The sequence below is a fragment of the Salarias fasciatus genome, chromosome 23, assembly GCF_902148845.1.
Source record: "Salarias fasciatus chromosome 23, fSalaFa1.1, whole genome shotgun sequence".
In the NCBI taxonomy this organism is placed as follows: domain Eukaryota; kingdom Metazoa; phylum Chordata; class Actinopteri; order Blenniiformes; family Blenniidae; genus Salarias; species Salarias fasciatus.
Window position 1 is genome coordinate 8,558,448 of NC_043766.1, and position 15,806 is coordinate 8,574,253.

At 38.7% G+C, this 15,806-nt stretch overlaps 1 protein-coding gene across 1 annotated transcript in view; it reads right to left on the reverse strand.

The window, feature by feature from the left end:
• Window positions 1-15,806, reverse strand: part of LOC115382006 (adhesion G protein-coupled receptor L3-like) — an 84,832-nt gene that overhangs the window by 20,838 nt on the left and 48,188 nt on the right. The gene's annotated exons all lie outside the window — the stretch shown is intronic.

Genomic DNA, 15,806 nt, shown 5'->3' on the forward strand with positions numbered 1-15,806 from the left:
TCCGATGTTGCACAGTGTTAAAGGTTCCTGAACAACTGCTACTACAATTGTAGCGACAGTCAATGAGCTATAAAAAGAAATCATAAAATTCACTTGAAAGTATAAAATGTGCTATAATGGTTGAAAAAGATGGTGATAAAAATGGTGATTGTAACCCATGAGTGAATGTGCTGAAGATGAATTGAAGGGTGATTTTGATGGCGCAGTTCAGCAGAAAGGTGGTGTTGGAGGCTAACGGTGTGAACATTTATATAAAACCCAGACAAAGCTACTCTTAAACATTACTTCACTTAATAAGATACGGCAAAAGTTTGCAGAAAATATGAGAGAGACTATTGGTGCTTTCCTGAGAGGGTGAGGGGTACACTGGAGGTGAGGGGTGGGGGGGTGAACGCTGGGTTCAGGAAGTTTTCACTCGGTTTTTCCCACTGTGCCCCTGGCCTCTCCAACTTCCAGTCAGTTGCTGAAAGAAGCCAGACGCAGGCAAGATAATCACCACCTAATAAGAGGCTTTATTAAAAGCAGGCTGGTGGTCACATACTACAAGCTTGAAAGGCGTGCGCGTGCGTACGTGCACACGAATGCCAGTGAAGACATGAAGTTGGGGCAGGTGTAATTATGGTGCAAGATGACAAACTTCAGAAAGTGATCGCTCTCACTCTGTACACATGCATCCAAAAACCAACATAACCACAGCAGACAGACATCTCTTCTCTTTCTCCTGCGTTTAGTGCGATACCACCATCCTGGAAAAATGATAGCATGTGGCACGAGAATAAATAATGTCATAATAATATATCAGGTATCAATTCAGCAGTGGAGAACAAGATCCCCACATGGTTCTCTGTGCATGACTGTCTCTGTGTAAAAAATAAAAATAAAAAGGGAGGTACTCTAATTTTGGAATCAAAATGCCAAATTCCACACTGATGGTGTACAAAAGTTGGTCTACATCACTCTAAATAACACATTTATAAATTCTAAAGTCAGAATTCACATTAGTATGAGTGACATTTTAGGCTTATTTAACACATAGGCATAAAAAGCCGTTTTTTTTTTTATTTCATTGCATCCCATGAAAACTTCAAAAATGACAGTTTTGGTTTAAAGTCTTTCACTGTTTATGGGACAGGACTGTGGTTTACACAAAAAAAAGTCGTTTACAGTTGTGTTTTTATGCTAAGCTCCATGATGTTTGTGCGTGACCCCACTAAGTGGTTGATTCATGGATTAATATCTTCACTGTGATCCATCAGGGGTTTTGCAAAGTGCTTCATTTACTATTAACACTGCATGAGAAAACATCTACGTGTATATTCATCATCTATGCAATGCTAAGAAATTTGATGGAGTAGCTATCATAAAAGGATGACTTTATGCAAAAAGCAGACGATTGCAGTCTGCAAGGCAAAAACAGAAAATCTTGCAAATGTTTCTTTCTACCTTTGTTTACTCTGTTCACTTGAAAATGTTAAGTAAAAATATGCATCAACACTTCACTAATCTCCACCGAGACATTGTGTGGCACCTTCTCTTTTTGAAGACCTTAATTTGCATATTGCTTTGCTCTCTCTTTGTCATATCTATCATATGATTTCCCACAATATATTTTGTTCACATTCTCTGAGTCCGGTCTTCTGTGTAGTTTTACCTTGTAGGCTTCTGCACGTATTTCACAGTGACACAGGACAAAGTATGCATATCATTCACATAATAATTTGCCTTAAATATGACATTTTGGGGAGCAAACACATCATTTCAGAAAAAAATAAAGAACTGTGTACAAACGTGGTTTTGCAGCACCGAGTGGACAAATGTCCTGATTATCAGTTTCTGCACATCCACCATCCGGCCAGAGCATCATGTGTGCCGTATGAACTGAGGCTGTCTGTGAAGGACAAGCAGGTGTGTGTGTCAAGGGAGTTTAAAACCCGCTGGGTGAGGGCATTAGGGTAGCTTCCATGGGCACAAGGCTTGACACACTGATCCCCAGGAACACAGACAGAGATTGTATGTGTGTGTATATATATATATATATATATATATATGTACACACACACACACACACACACAAACACACACACATACACACGCTCTCTATCTCATCATTCAGACTTTCTTTCACACATAACACACACATTTGTCCCAATGTAAAGCTCTCCCCTGTGACTACACACCCAGTGTGTCCTGCTGTTACACCATCAGCAACATCAAAAAGGAGAATCTATATTCTCCCCTCTGTCTTTTTTTTTTTTTTTTCATTTGAATAACTACGAGCAGCAGCGGCGGCAGCTGCAGCTTCTCTCCCTGCTCCCGCTCAGTCGGGGTAAGGCAATAGGTTTAGCAGGCGAGGAGGCGCGGCAGATTTATGGTGGTGGATGTGACCTCTGGGGCCGTAACACGGTGATGGGTGAGTGGCTCTCAACGGTAAGCTACTGGCACTTGACAAAGTGCCCGAAGCAGAATGAATTTACTTCTCTTTTCCTCAATCATCAAGCAGCCACTGCCCTGACCCCCATCCTGACTGCTATAACAAGATCTCCCATCTCACAAGGGCCTGAAAAATTTACTGTCACATCTACTTTTCAATGAGCTCAAGTGAGCACTTCTTTCACCTTCAGCGGAGCAGGTGCTGGTGCAGAGGAGGGCTAACCTGCCCCGGCGTGTGTTTGTGTTTTATGTCTGGGACATGTGTGTGCGTGTGTGTGTGTGTGTGTGTGTGTGTGTGTGTGTGTGTGTGTGTGTGTGTGTGTGGGTGTCTGTGTGTAACAGAGAGAGAAACACAGAGACATAGATGGGCATACAGTATATGAAAATGTGTGTGGAAACTTTTGGAAGATGGTCAACTTGTTTCCTCACGCACCCAATAAAAATCTGAATGTCACAAATGGAAACAGTCACAACTTTCATGCAGTGTGTGCTAAATACAATATGAAGACATACACACACACACACACACACACACACGCACACGCACAAAACCACAGTATTGCCAGACAGGGACACAAAGGGCACAGCTATACGGGTGTCTGTAGACACCTCTGCCATTTATATTAGAAGTCAATCTACCTTATCACATCTCTTATACACACATACACATACGCAGACACACACACGCGCGCGCACACACACACACACACAGACACCAGACATTATGAGGTCTACGTGTTTGCCAGCTTTCATCAGCTTGATGGCAGTAGAGTTGGACTTAATGATCCTGATATTTTTTTTTTATATGCAGTCGATAAATCTTGGTGCACACATTTAAATTTCACCTTTCTTGCACCCTCGTTGCCGAGAGAAATGCAAAATGAATCCAGCAACAAAAACAAGTCTAAAACCGTACACTATGTTAGTGTTTCAGCTACGCAGAACATATGATATGTATTTCTGAAATTATTAGTTCAATGTTCATTTTGTGCCACAATTTTCACAATATTCAATTATTAATAACCAAACTCAGCAAGGTTAGTTCAGAAAAACACAGGAACGACTTTGTAGAGAAATGTAAGTGAAAGAGAGAACAGGTTTGAAGGAAAGTGAGAAAATAAGTCCTTAGGTCATCTTACTAGAGGGACAAGCGTTAACAGCAACAGAGTGAGTAAACTGAAATGACAGCGTAATGAAATGATGAAGAAATAAGCTACACAAAGACAGCAGTAACATATTTTATTGGGGCTAACGTGTTAAAAGTTTGGAAATGTTAATGGGAAAAATGAAAAGCTTCCAAAAATCCAGTCCAATCAAGTTGGCACTTGTTGTAGACTTTCAATGATCTGTTGCTGCCAAGGACAGCAACACTGTGCACAAAAGTACTTTAGCTCAAACTTATTTCAATTCTAAATAGCTGCTGCAGGAGCAAAATCACTGGCATCGCACTTAGTTTTTTTCCTTTATATTTTCAATTATTTTGGATCTTAATTTCTTGTACACAAAGTTGATATTTAATCTTCTCAGCATCACACAAATAAACTGATTTCTAGACAAAAAGAATGTGCAATGCGGCTGGGAAAGGTTTCACTTTACAACTGCAAAATGATTAAATTGTTACTGATTGGATATTACAGTCAGTGTACCGATCAATATAATGTATATTAGACAAAGAAACTTGGTTACGCCAACAGTTCCTTTTATCAAGATGGGTCTTTAAAATGTCATAACTAATTCAACCTCTTTTCTTTTATGAGCCCACCCTCACCCAATGGGATAATGTTATCATCATGAGCCCATAAAAATCAATGATTAAACATGTGTAATTTTCCAGAGACAATGTATTAAAATTTATTGACGCCCCCCCCCCCCCCCCCCCCCCCCCCCTCCCCTCCCTCTCTCTCAAGCCATCGCATCAGCCCTCGAGCAGCAGGCGCTCGGCACGTTACAGCTGAAAATAAAGGAGGGCATTAAAAGCTATTCAATAAGCCACTGTAAAATTGATCAGGCTATAAAAGCTGCTATGTGCCTGCCGAGCCATTCCACCCTTTCTAAATGTGGGAGACTGTTGCGAAGTGAAGGAAGAGGTGCAGGAAGAGAAGTAAAGTGACAAAGACAATAAAAGGAAGAATATAAGATGGGAGGACGTGTGTCTGGGACGAAATAAATGACGTAAACAGAAAGAGACCAGATCAAATACAGTTAAACAGTCACCATGAGAGTTATTCTACAAACTTTAAGCTTCCCGCCATGCTTACTTACCAACTTCTACTAAATGTGCTGCACGTAATTTGGCCCAGATGAAAGTTTTCTGGAAAGTTCCTTAACTCTGGTGTACCACAACACAGAGGAACACACTTTCTAATAATGTCCTTCTTTTCAACTTGTTTCCTTTGGTAACTGAAATGAATATAATTAGTTTGAGGTACTTGGAATTGTGGTCTATATTTTGTTGTGTAAATAAAAATATAAAGAAGGTGCTAACCGCATATAATTCGAATCCTGTATGTAAAATCAAGTATTGGTAGTCTACATGTTATTCACAGCTGATCATTTTGGAGCTGAGTTTATGGAACAATTCAACTCTTACCATTAGGTCAGGTACTTGCTAAAGTGGTTTGTTTGAATGTTGACAGCTAAATATAATTACAAATCAAAATCTGAGCCTGCTGCTGAATAGTCAAAATCCACACACATCAAAAAAATTCATTGCAGCACAAAGGTCTGGCACTTGAGAAGATTTTAATTCTGCCTAAGAGAAAAGCAATTTCAGGTCTTTAAAAGTCAAGTGGAGCAAAATCGCTACAAATCCGTAAGTAAAAATAGAAAACGTATCTTTAAAGAAGTAAATTTCATCTCTCTCTCTCTCAAAAAAAAAAAAAAAAAAACATGTACAGATTCAGCAAAAACAAAAATAAACTTGCCAACAATCCCTGAGGATTTAAACTTTCCTCATCCATATTAACAGTATTCCGCCTGGGCCTTTCAACCGCCATCCCCGACTTACGAGAAATGAGAACATTTCCAGTGGCTACGAGTGGTGCTGTTGGCTCAATCAGTGGCAGTGGCTCGGCAAACTGCGTTTTTCTTTTAACTTTCAATTCTCCTAAGCATCCGTGCTTCACAGCCCCTAGGGCTATTGCCTTTCTCAATCTGTCCCTGGAGAGGCAGGAGTTATGGTCCCTGTCGATTGAGGAGAAAGGGATGTTATTCCCCTGTCACCTCCTGGTCGTGCCGCCATCCTCCCTGTCCTGATCTACGGCCTAAACCCCCCCACCTCACATCCCTTACTGCCTTCCTCTCTCCGTTTTTCCCCACTTTGCTTTGTCGTAAGCTGCCCGCTATGTCGTTGCCATGGGTTGTTGAGATGAGGATGATAGAAAAATTCTCCGGAGGAGGGGGTAGAGGTGCTGATATTCGTTCACAGGGGCTGTTGGGAGCTGAACGGTGGAAGTAGTAGTCAGCGCTACGTTCAGAAATGTGCAGAAAAATGGTTTATTTACTGTGTATGGAAAAGCACTTGTGTAAACACATAAAAGAAAGAGTGGAATATAGCTTATCAGACATGGTGATGCATTCTTCAGTTTAATAAAAGAATTCAATTTAACAATGTATTGATATTATTTAGGAAAAAAACATCTCTGTCCCCTCTTTGGTGGGGGGGTGGGGGGGGGGGGGGGGTGATGTGGGGTGGGGGAAGTGAAAAACTATAAGACAGGCTGCCCGAGGGGAGCTGACCTGCCCCAGGGCGCGTGGTGCAGGTCCTTGAATGACACCCCTGATAGTGGAAGAGTGACGGGGTTAAACATAAAAGGCATTTAGCCGACAATTACATGTGGTGGCTGCTGACTCTCTGTCACAGACGCCCCGGTGGGCTTCTCTTTACGCTTTGTGGCTAACTGCTCCTGGACACTATTAATACTAGAGTGTTCCAAACGTTTGTTTTCCTTTCAATACAAAATATGAAGCAGCACATCATGTGAATATTTTCATGATCTTTTGGAGAAATGTTCAGATAGGTGAACAGCAAAAAAAAAAAAAAAAGGCATATAGTGACAGGCAGACCAAATAAAATATGAGTGAGTGTGATTCTGTAACCAGCAGGAGAAAAATATAGACTGCACCACTGCTACATTTAATAAACAAAATTGAAAACTTATGTTGCACTATACCACTATTCCTGACAAAAATGTTGATTTTAAAATTCATAAAATTAGGTCAAATAAACCCAGATGTGAGACTATAATAAAGATACAAAGAGACCAGAGCCAATGGAGTTATTTTAAGGCCACATCAACACATTGCATCCTCACAATATGCCATAAATGATCAGAGTTTCCACTGAGTTGGTCATTTCTTTGACACTGATGTATCATTTAGATGTAAATATAAAGACAACTCAAAAGACCCTGGAGGAACAGTCAGCCAGTATTCAACAAGACCAGATCACTCCAGTAACTATAATTTGAGTAACAATTGGAAGGTGGCATTTCCCATCACTGGATGTCAGTAATAGACTCAAACTACTGACGGTTTTATTTTTATCCACATCTTAACCATGCTATATGGTTGTTGCTTGTGTTTATTTTTCATTTAATTCAATTGTTTTTTGTGTGCGTGTGTTCTAAATGCTTTTATTATGATTTGCCTATTTGAATTTCATTTGAAAGCTTATGAAATTATGACATAATGTACATTCGTGCTCAAAGTACCTGAACTAACACTAACCAAGGTTCAATTTGTGATGAAACTGGGTATTTGAAATGAAAGAGTTTGAGTTGGCTTGTTTATTATTCCCAGATTATCATTAAAAAGTGATATTTATAAACCTACTGATTATTAGCAGTTAACTAAAACACATTTTTTGATTAAATGCTATGTAAACCAGATGATGGCAGCTTATCAGGACAATATGGCGCAAAACCGTAGCTGTTGCATTCCCACGCCTGACTTCCATAACTGTCTCCACTTGCAGCAAGAAGCTCCAACAGTCATTCCTTCAAATCACATTGCAAAAAAAATATGTGAACAAGTAACAGTCATTAGAAGGTCAAGCAAAATTTGTGACAGATTGTGACACTAAAGGCCAATTTATGGTAACGCGCCACATAGATGCCGTCACAACGCAAACCCTCTGTGTCACCATGAACCGCACCTCTAGAGCCTCTGCGTTGTCTGACATGCATCACCAAAAAGCTGCAGTGGCACGTTGAAGTCATGCAGATCGCAAGGGCTGTGACTGATCTGCTCTGCAACTTTTTCAGTTTGGTCCGTACATCACAATGTTTAAATTGCTGAAATGTGCTTTATGTAAAGGACAGAAAGTGCAGCCACCTCTACAAACCAACACAACTGAAAAGTAAAAACGCCGTTTGGCGAGTTTTCGTGATAAATCCTTCAGAAACGCAGGGCCTCCCAGCGTTATGGCAGTGAATTACTTACTTTGTGGCACATACAACCTCGAAGTTCGAAATGTTCCAACGGCGTCAAAGCAACAGTCTGCCATTTGAGTCATATTAATGTAAAGCCAAAGTCTACTGTATGTGTTGTATAATCATTGTATACTACTAAAATATATTTAAAAAAAAAATACATTGATTGACTGATTGATTGACAATCCAACATGGCTGCATCTAAAACAGATGAGAGGTTCACTGCAAACTGACAAAACAGCAGAGTTTGATTGTTATTTCAAAAATGTTTCAAGAGAGAAAATATTATCTTTGGTCTCTACTCTAATTGAGAAAAAGTCAGCAAACTACAAGTCCACCATACCACCAATAAACACCAGCACACCTGACAAAAAAAAAAAAAAAAAAAAAAAAAAAAGACTTCCAGACCTTAAGAGTTTTCAGGCATATTTCCATACTGGGCAATACGCAGCTTTCCTTTTTTTTGGTTTTTGTTTTTACTATTATGCACCTTAGGCAAATCTTGAGTTTGTGAGGGTCTCTCTGGGTGAAAGAATAAATAAATAAGCAGATAAATAGATGAATAACCCAGAGGAATGGGAGCCCATGTGGCCTGGCCATCCATCATATATCCTATTACCCCACACTCAGCGGCTCCTGCAGTATGTATAATGTAGTCAACCTCTGTAAGCAGATACAAATTCTACTCTTTTCCTCCTCAATTTGTTATATCTGACACCGCCACAGCTTGTGTGGTGTTGTTTCTTTGAATTATGAATAGATTCCCTTCGCCTGACTTTCGCTTGTGCGTGATAGCGTGGCGTTTTTATGCAGAACAGCTGTGGAAAACAAATTCTTAAAGCCTGGTATGCTCTGTAGCGGTTGGGCGAATACGCATAAACAGTTGCGCTTAAAGCCACTTAAGAACAAACAAATGGGCTCAATATTTCATCTCTGGATGTTTCTTTGGGTATGATGAATACAAAATGCCAGAATGCAACGCAAGTACAGGAAACGCAGTTGTTGAAGTTTCTCAAATTATGTAAGAACACTTTCTGATTCTTTGGACTAAACTGTGGCATTAAAATTAAAATTGCATCTGAAAAGTGTTAATTAATTTAAGGAAACATATCAAATTAATAAAAAAGAAGAGACAATGCTTCAAAAGGAAAACAGAAAGTAAGATATGAAATGCAAGTGTAACAGTGAAAGAAATGTTGGAAGGAGGGAAAGAATGTAAATAGTCCAGAAACCAATCGCAGATTTTGAACACGCTGCGTGTTTGTTTGGGTATTTACACTGTAACAGTACAATCAAGCACTCAAAGCTGGGGCTCACATGACAAGAGGCCATTTCAGGGACACATATCCTCCGAACGGCCAAGCCAACGAGCAAAACTTCAATATTCAACGTGCGCGAACACACACGCGCACACACACACACACACACACACACACACACACACACACACACACATAAAGACACGCACGAAATAAAACTCCAACCTTAAGTTACATCCAGCTATTTGTCAATCATTTGAACTTGCAAAAAGGATGCAACACTGTGCAATTTACTGGTGGACAGAGAGGAAAGATAAGTATTGAGGAAGTGATCTTTCTTTTTTTTTTTTTTTTTTTTTTGAGGGGGGGACTTGGCTGAACTTTGCAGCTCTGTTTGGTTAGAGCAGATGTAGAATTAGCACACATCACTTTGCATCAGAGAGACATTGAACACAAGCTGCCGTTCAGAGGCCAAATACCTCTCCGTCACACAGACACGCACACGCACACCTCACCTCCAGTGTGGTAATTATTACTGTCCTGTCAGGTCACAAATGCAAATCCGCCTTGCGATTCTCTGTCTCCAACCGTCTGAGTCTTATTACTAAAAGTTTTAACTGACAGACGATACAAAGAAGATTTTTCCACAAAAGAGATGAAGGTGCCTACTAACCAATCTCTCAAGGCTGAATAGATATCAAGCACAAAATCCTCACTGTTGAATCCAACTTCATGACATTGCAGACAATTATTTCAAAAGAATAAAAAATACTGTAATTACAAAACACACACAAAGATATCTTCACTTAACATTCAAGGAAAGCCTTACCAGTTAAATAACTAATTCATCCATCGCAGACACTTGAGTTGTAATCAAGGGTATCTGAATATCATAATGTAATTTACCACCATATCAGATTTACTCAGCCACATCCAATTTGAGAAAAAAAAAGCATACAAAAAAGACACACAAAGAGGGGTCAAGCAGCAGTCTCTTGACGGCTGAATTCATTTCGTTAAAATACAATGTGTCATATACTCAAAAATCCCTAAATGACCATTTGACTATTCCAGAAACTTATCCTCTTTTCATATCACATATTCAATGGCAATAATGCTTCAGAGAATATTTAATTTAGGTTTTTAAGTTAGGACTTGTATTATCTCTCTACTAAATGTAATAAAGAGTTTTTACACAGAGTTCTGGCAGAATATCTTTAGGATTCATGATAGTTTAATTAGTTGGAAGTTTTCCTCTGATAGCTTTCACATCTATGGCTAAAATATTCTCTGTCTTGATGTACAATATCGTCAAAGTAGTCAACCTAAAACATTTGACTTTGTTTAGTACAGCTGTATAAACTAATGCATTCCATACCTATAGTGAATTAGTGGATGTCCAAAGAGACATTAAAAGGCCAGCAACCGGATGAAATTGCTGCAAACATGTTGTCATTCCACCAGGGAACTTTCCTTCTTTCTATTCTTCAGTATTTTCAGATTGAGGGACTCTGCTGCATGTCAATGAACTCGGCTAAATGTGCATGACAAGTGATGGTATGTGGGTGGAGGGAAGTAAGAGGTGTTGTCAACGGAGATCTGTGTGTAATCTGTGGAGGATGCATGCAATACGCCGCCACACAACTTTCTATCTAACAAGGCCCCTAATTGCAAGGGATGCTGAGGAACACATGTTAGGAAGAGAGGAAGAGGACGGGGTGTCAGATGTCAGCATTGTGCAGCCATATGGTTCTTACAAGATGAGTTATTCAAACTGAATATGACACCAGAAATCAGGTTTTCTATGAAATATAATGCTACACAGCTCTTCGCCAAAGACATATAATTACAGTCAACTTGTAAACTTGTGTTAATCAAAAAAAAAAGGTACAGAAACTGATTAAACATTGACACACTGAATGACTGCTGCCAAAAAATAACTTAAAGAAAGTGTCTAATGAGGACTGTTACATATGTGTAACCCTCACAGATGCAGCAGAATTCTGAGATTATCAATACATGAAGGATGAGTAATTGGAAATGAAACAGTGTGACATAGCCACACACACACACACACACACACACACACACACACACACACACACACACACACACACACACACAGAAAAAATGCCTACAGTCCACTCTAGCACCAAAGCAAATGAGACCCAAACAGAAAACTCGGTGACCTTTGTGATTCAAAGCATGAACCATAAAAGAAAGATAACTGCTTGGCCATGTTTGCTTGTCGAGTGAGAGGCTTTAACAAAGCAAGAAGATGGGATGAGGTAACACCAATGACCTAACATATTATAAGGGCTTGTAACCTTCAACTCAGCCTTTGTACAGGGCCCCTCATCAGAAATGCAACACTCATGCACATACACAAACACCCACACAGCCCTTTCAATTCAAATCCCCCCACACTTCATCCCCTATTCCTCTTTTATTCCTTCATTATGCACTTGTCCTTCTTTCTACTCAAAGGAAATATGTGCTTCACTTTGTTTAAATTTCTGTACTCTGAAAATAACCCACTGTCTGCTGTGGACATTGTGCCAACAAACTTGAGTAAACACAAAGACGCACACTTGTGCACACTCACTTGCGCGTGTCCATGCACACTCACATGCACGCACACATGCACAGAAGGGTTGACCTTGTATTTGCGACATACCACTAACATTTAGTAGATGTTGTGGTTATTGTAAAAACAAATGGATCCATCTGTTTATTTCCAGTTTCTGCTTGAAACCTAAAAAGACATATGGCCCCATATGTAGACTTTCAGTGCAGTTACATGTGTAAACACTTAATAAGAAACAAGCTGGCAGAGAATGTTGTTGCCTTTCACTAATTACACTGTGATTATCAGAGATAACTGTACAGATAATGTTGGATATTATCAGTACTGTTCAGTATGGTGTAACATGGAACCAACTCCAGACTTAGTGCTTCATTGTGCAAAACCAGTTGCATTTCCCCTAACACTGAGCTATGAATAGATTAGAGAGGCACTGAATGGATTTAATAAGATAACCTCAAGATTTCTGCAGCTGTGTTACTTCATGGAACTTTGCTTTATACATTTAGCTTCCTGATGAATCAGTCATGGAAATATGGAATATAGGATTATTTAATATCTGTGAGCTGGTCTATTGAAAGAGGAGGACGAGGATCACACAGGAATATGTCAGCAACAGAAATATTTCAAATCAATATTAGAGGTCCAGGAGTGTAAACTCTGGACAAAAAGCATGGACCTGTTAAAACTGTAAACACTAATGTTAAGGTAGTCGTGATCCTTAATTCATAAATATTATTTACAAATTCAAGATCAAATGTGTGATGAATTGTGGAATGAAATTCAACATGATAAAGATAGTTTAACACTTCATAAGAATCTAACTTCATTCATTTTAATAAATATTTGCGATCACATAGTGGGACACTATGCAAAGTGTTAAAATTAGCAGAGTCATTGTAATTAATTAATTAATAGGTACAGCTTTGTAGGAAATGTCATTTCTCAAATTTTCTGTATATTCAAATAGAATTTCAGTTGACACTCCATTTAATAAACTCATGAGAAGACCTGGCAGAGTGAGTCTATCTGCAGTATTTGAACAACCTTATATGATGTGAACTAACCTGATATGAGCACGTTTACAATTAAAACAATACTTAGATGAGACATTTTTCTATATTAATTTACTGTCAGACCTACATGACACATATAGAGAAAAAGTTGCCGAGAGTAAATAAAAAGTGTGTTTATGTGTTATCCACTATATACTGTACATAATATAAGTTATTTACTGAGTACTAGTAGTTTGGGCTTTGTTCACAGAAAGTTGGAAAACCAGTCTCAATAGAGATAAAGTGTCATTAACTATAGAATCCAAACCACAGAGGTCTGCTCAGAGGACAGCTGCCTCTGGTGGTGGTGGGTTTCAAGCTGAAGATTTTACAATAACCTCTTCCAAACAGTGTATCAAATGATGTTGGGAAGTATTGGTTGTCAGGTTTTATACAGGCTTTCTAGGTCCAGGACACACAAAGAGTCTTTGAGAAATCCAAAATCATCTTGCAGATGTTTTAACCATCTACTAAGAAAAAAGAGGCAGCACTGTTTCTTAAAAGAAATTCATTGCAAAAGGTAAAATTAAGAACATCTTTCTTTGACAATGCTGACCTCTCCATCTATTTTGCCCTTCTTTGAAACCGGTATCTAAAATCATTCCCACAATCAAATGGGTCTGAAATCTGCTGAGTGCAGCATGGGTCATGCAGCCAGAGTGAAGCCAGGGTGTCTGGTTAGTGTTAAAGTTTAACAGGAGATTTCAGATGTCTGATTTCAATCAACAGGCAAGCCACGACTCTCATTTCAGAACCCTATGCTGTAATGTCTTGCAGATATGCCAAAGGGAAACAGAGAAGGAATATTTGAGTGTGTGTGGCTGTAATTGTAATTATTCCACCCCTTTTACTTGCACATCATGCTTACAATCTGAATCTGAAGTTTAATACTACATTTTTTAATGGTATTTTCAAATACGGAGCTTTTTGAATATAAACATATAAGCAGAGAATGACTGGGGACTATCTCCATACATTTTTTCCATTCAAAAACAGGTTTTTACTCTTTGGTTCTAATATTGTGTGAGCTGTGTGCGAACAATCTTCAGGTAGAGTGCAGCTTTTTTCCCCAACATTCTGATGTGAGTGGGAATAATTATTTCTGGATTCTGAAAATCTCATTTTTGGTAGGCAGATCTAGCAGAGTGATCTGATCTGTGGAATCCACATGGTGTGGAAGTCAGTCCCAGCTGAAGTTTTACGAGAGCTATGAAAGCTGGAAACCTCCAGAACTGTCAGAACCGGGAAGTAGGCTAAACATCTTGTCTACAGAGGTTCCCCTAACAAACAGGATGCCTGTGTTGTTTATTCAGGCTGGTGCCCACACTGAATGAAAGAAGGAGAAAAAGAAGGAGGAGGAGCTTTTTAAAGAATGCTCATCAGATTAAAATGTTGTTGCACCACATCAAACAAAAAATGTTATTCAAGTAAATAAATAAAACAACATAAACTGATGATTGAGAGACTGTTGATTAAGTGATCATCTGATGTCAATTTTTTTTTTTCCTGCAAACTACTGATATTGTGGAGTTTTTCAAGTTTGATATACAAACTTCAATTTCAGAAATATTATTCATTGTCTGAACTTCTATTAAGTGTCTTTAAATGGCCCCAAATATTATTAAAGGTATACAAGAAAGTCACTCAGGAAAGCAAACAGCAAACATATTTTAGTTGACTTGTATGTACGCTTGAGATCATTGAGTGTCTCTGTTCAAGTGAAATCTTTCTCGAAAGAACTACAATGAGCAAGTAACAGATCTCCTTCACCCTCTGGTCTTTATCTATATGTTTGGTATTAAAAGTATTAAAAGCACAGAAAAAGTAATCCAGTACTTTATTTAAATTGTGTGGTAGCTAAAGTAAGTTACTGATTGCAGACCACATTTTCAAAGGAACCCTCCTAACCCTGATTCTTAACGGAAAAACATGAGAGGAAGATGTCATTGGGATTCCAGTGTTCAAGTGGGCTTTTTCAATCATACAGCAGATTTTGAGGGTAAAAAGGTGCAGCTTGCCTCCTCTTTAACCAACCCAACCATCCACCTAACTCCCTGCAGCCACCATAACCCGTCTCCATGCACATACATTCTCAAACACACATGCCAGACTTAAGTACTTCAATGTTCAATTGTTAAAAAAAAAAAAAAAAAATCTCTCTCTCTATATTTATATATGTGAAAAATGTGAAAAGCTTAGTGGCGTACGACAAACTACTCTGTGAAAATTAAAATCCTTCACAGGCAAACTTCCACTTCTAGAAGCAAGGCTACAGGTGCTGCTCTCTTCAAAAGAGAAGGCAAGTTAAGAAAAAAAGGTACACAAGCCACAAAATATTTCACTCATTCTTATATATTCAAATTTCATCTTTCATTAAAATTAAAAGAAAATCACACAATAGTTGGCCTTCCTTGTTCTTTTTAAATGATGGTGGATTGGTTGTGCTTTTTGAGAAGCAAGGCCAGCAGAGTAATCCAATTAGCAAGCAATATTGTGACCCACTATTATGTTCTGTACCAACGACAGCTGTCTCCAATCCTCCTGATCAATGGAGGAAACTGCAGGAAAATTGAATCAAAGACACTTTTCCATCCCTCCATAGTTAACCTTAATCATGTTTAAAAGTAGCACATTTAGGTTGAACAGCAAACAATTTTGCAATTCTATATTACATTTTAAGTTAGATGCCAGTGCATTTCACTATTTCATGCTTAATTCAATGTGGTTGATAAAAATGATTAGAATAAAATAACATTTCAAAAGCTCAATCATAAGAAATAAAGATCATGCTTTGAATAATCTGAAAATACCTGATTGCACCATCCAAGTATTCATTCTACCAGCACAGTGAACACTGGTCACAGTTACGTGATTTAATTTAGAATTACATAATTTTGGATTAAAGTTTCCTCCCTTCGTGTGTACATGGGAATAGAAATTCTGAATTGGGGTAGAAACCACACTGAATCGCCTTTATTCATTCTGCTTAAGATCGAAGGGTTGAGAAGTGTTCTTATTGGACAGGGGGCGGAGGTGACAGGTTTAC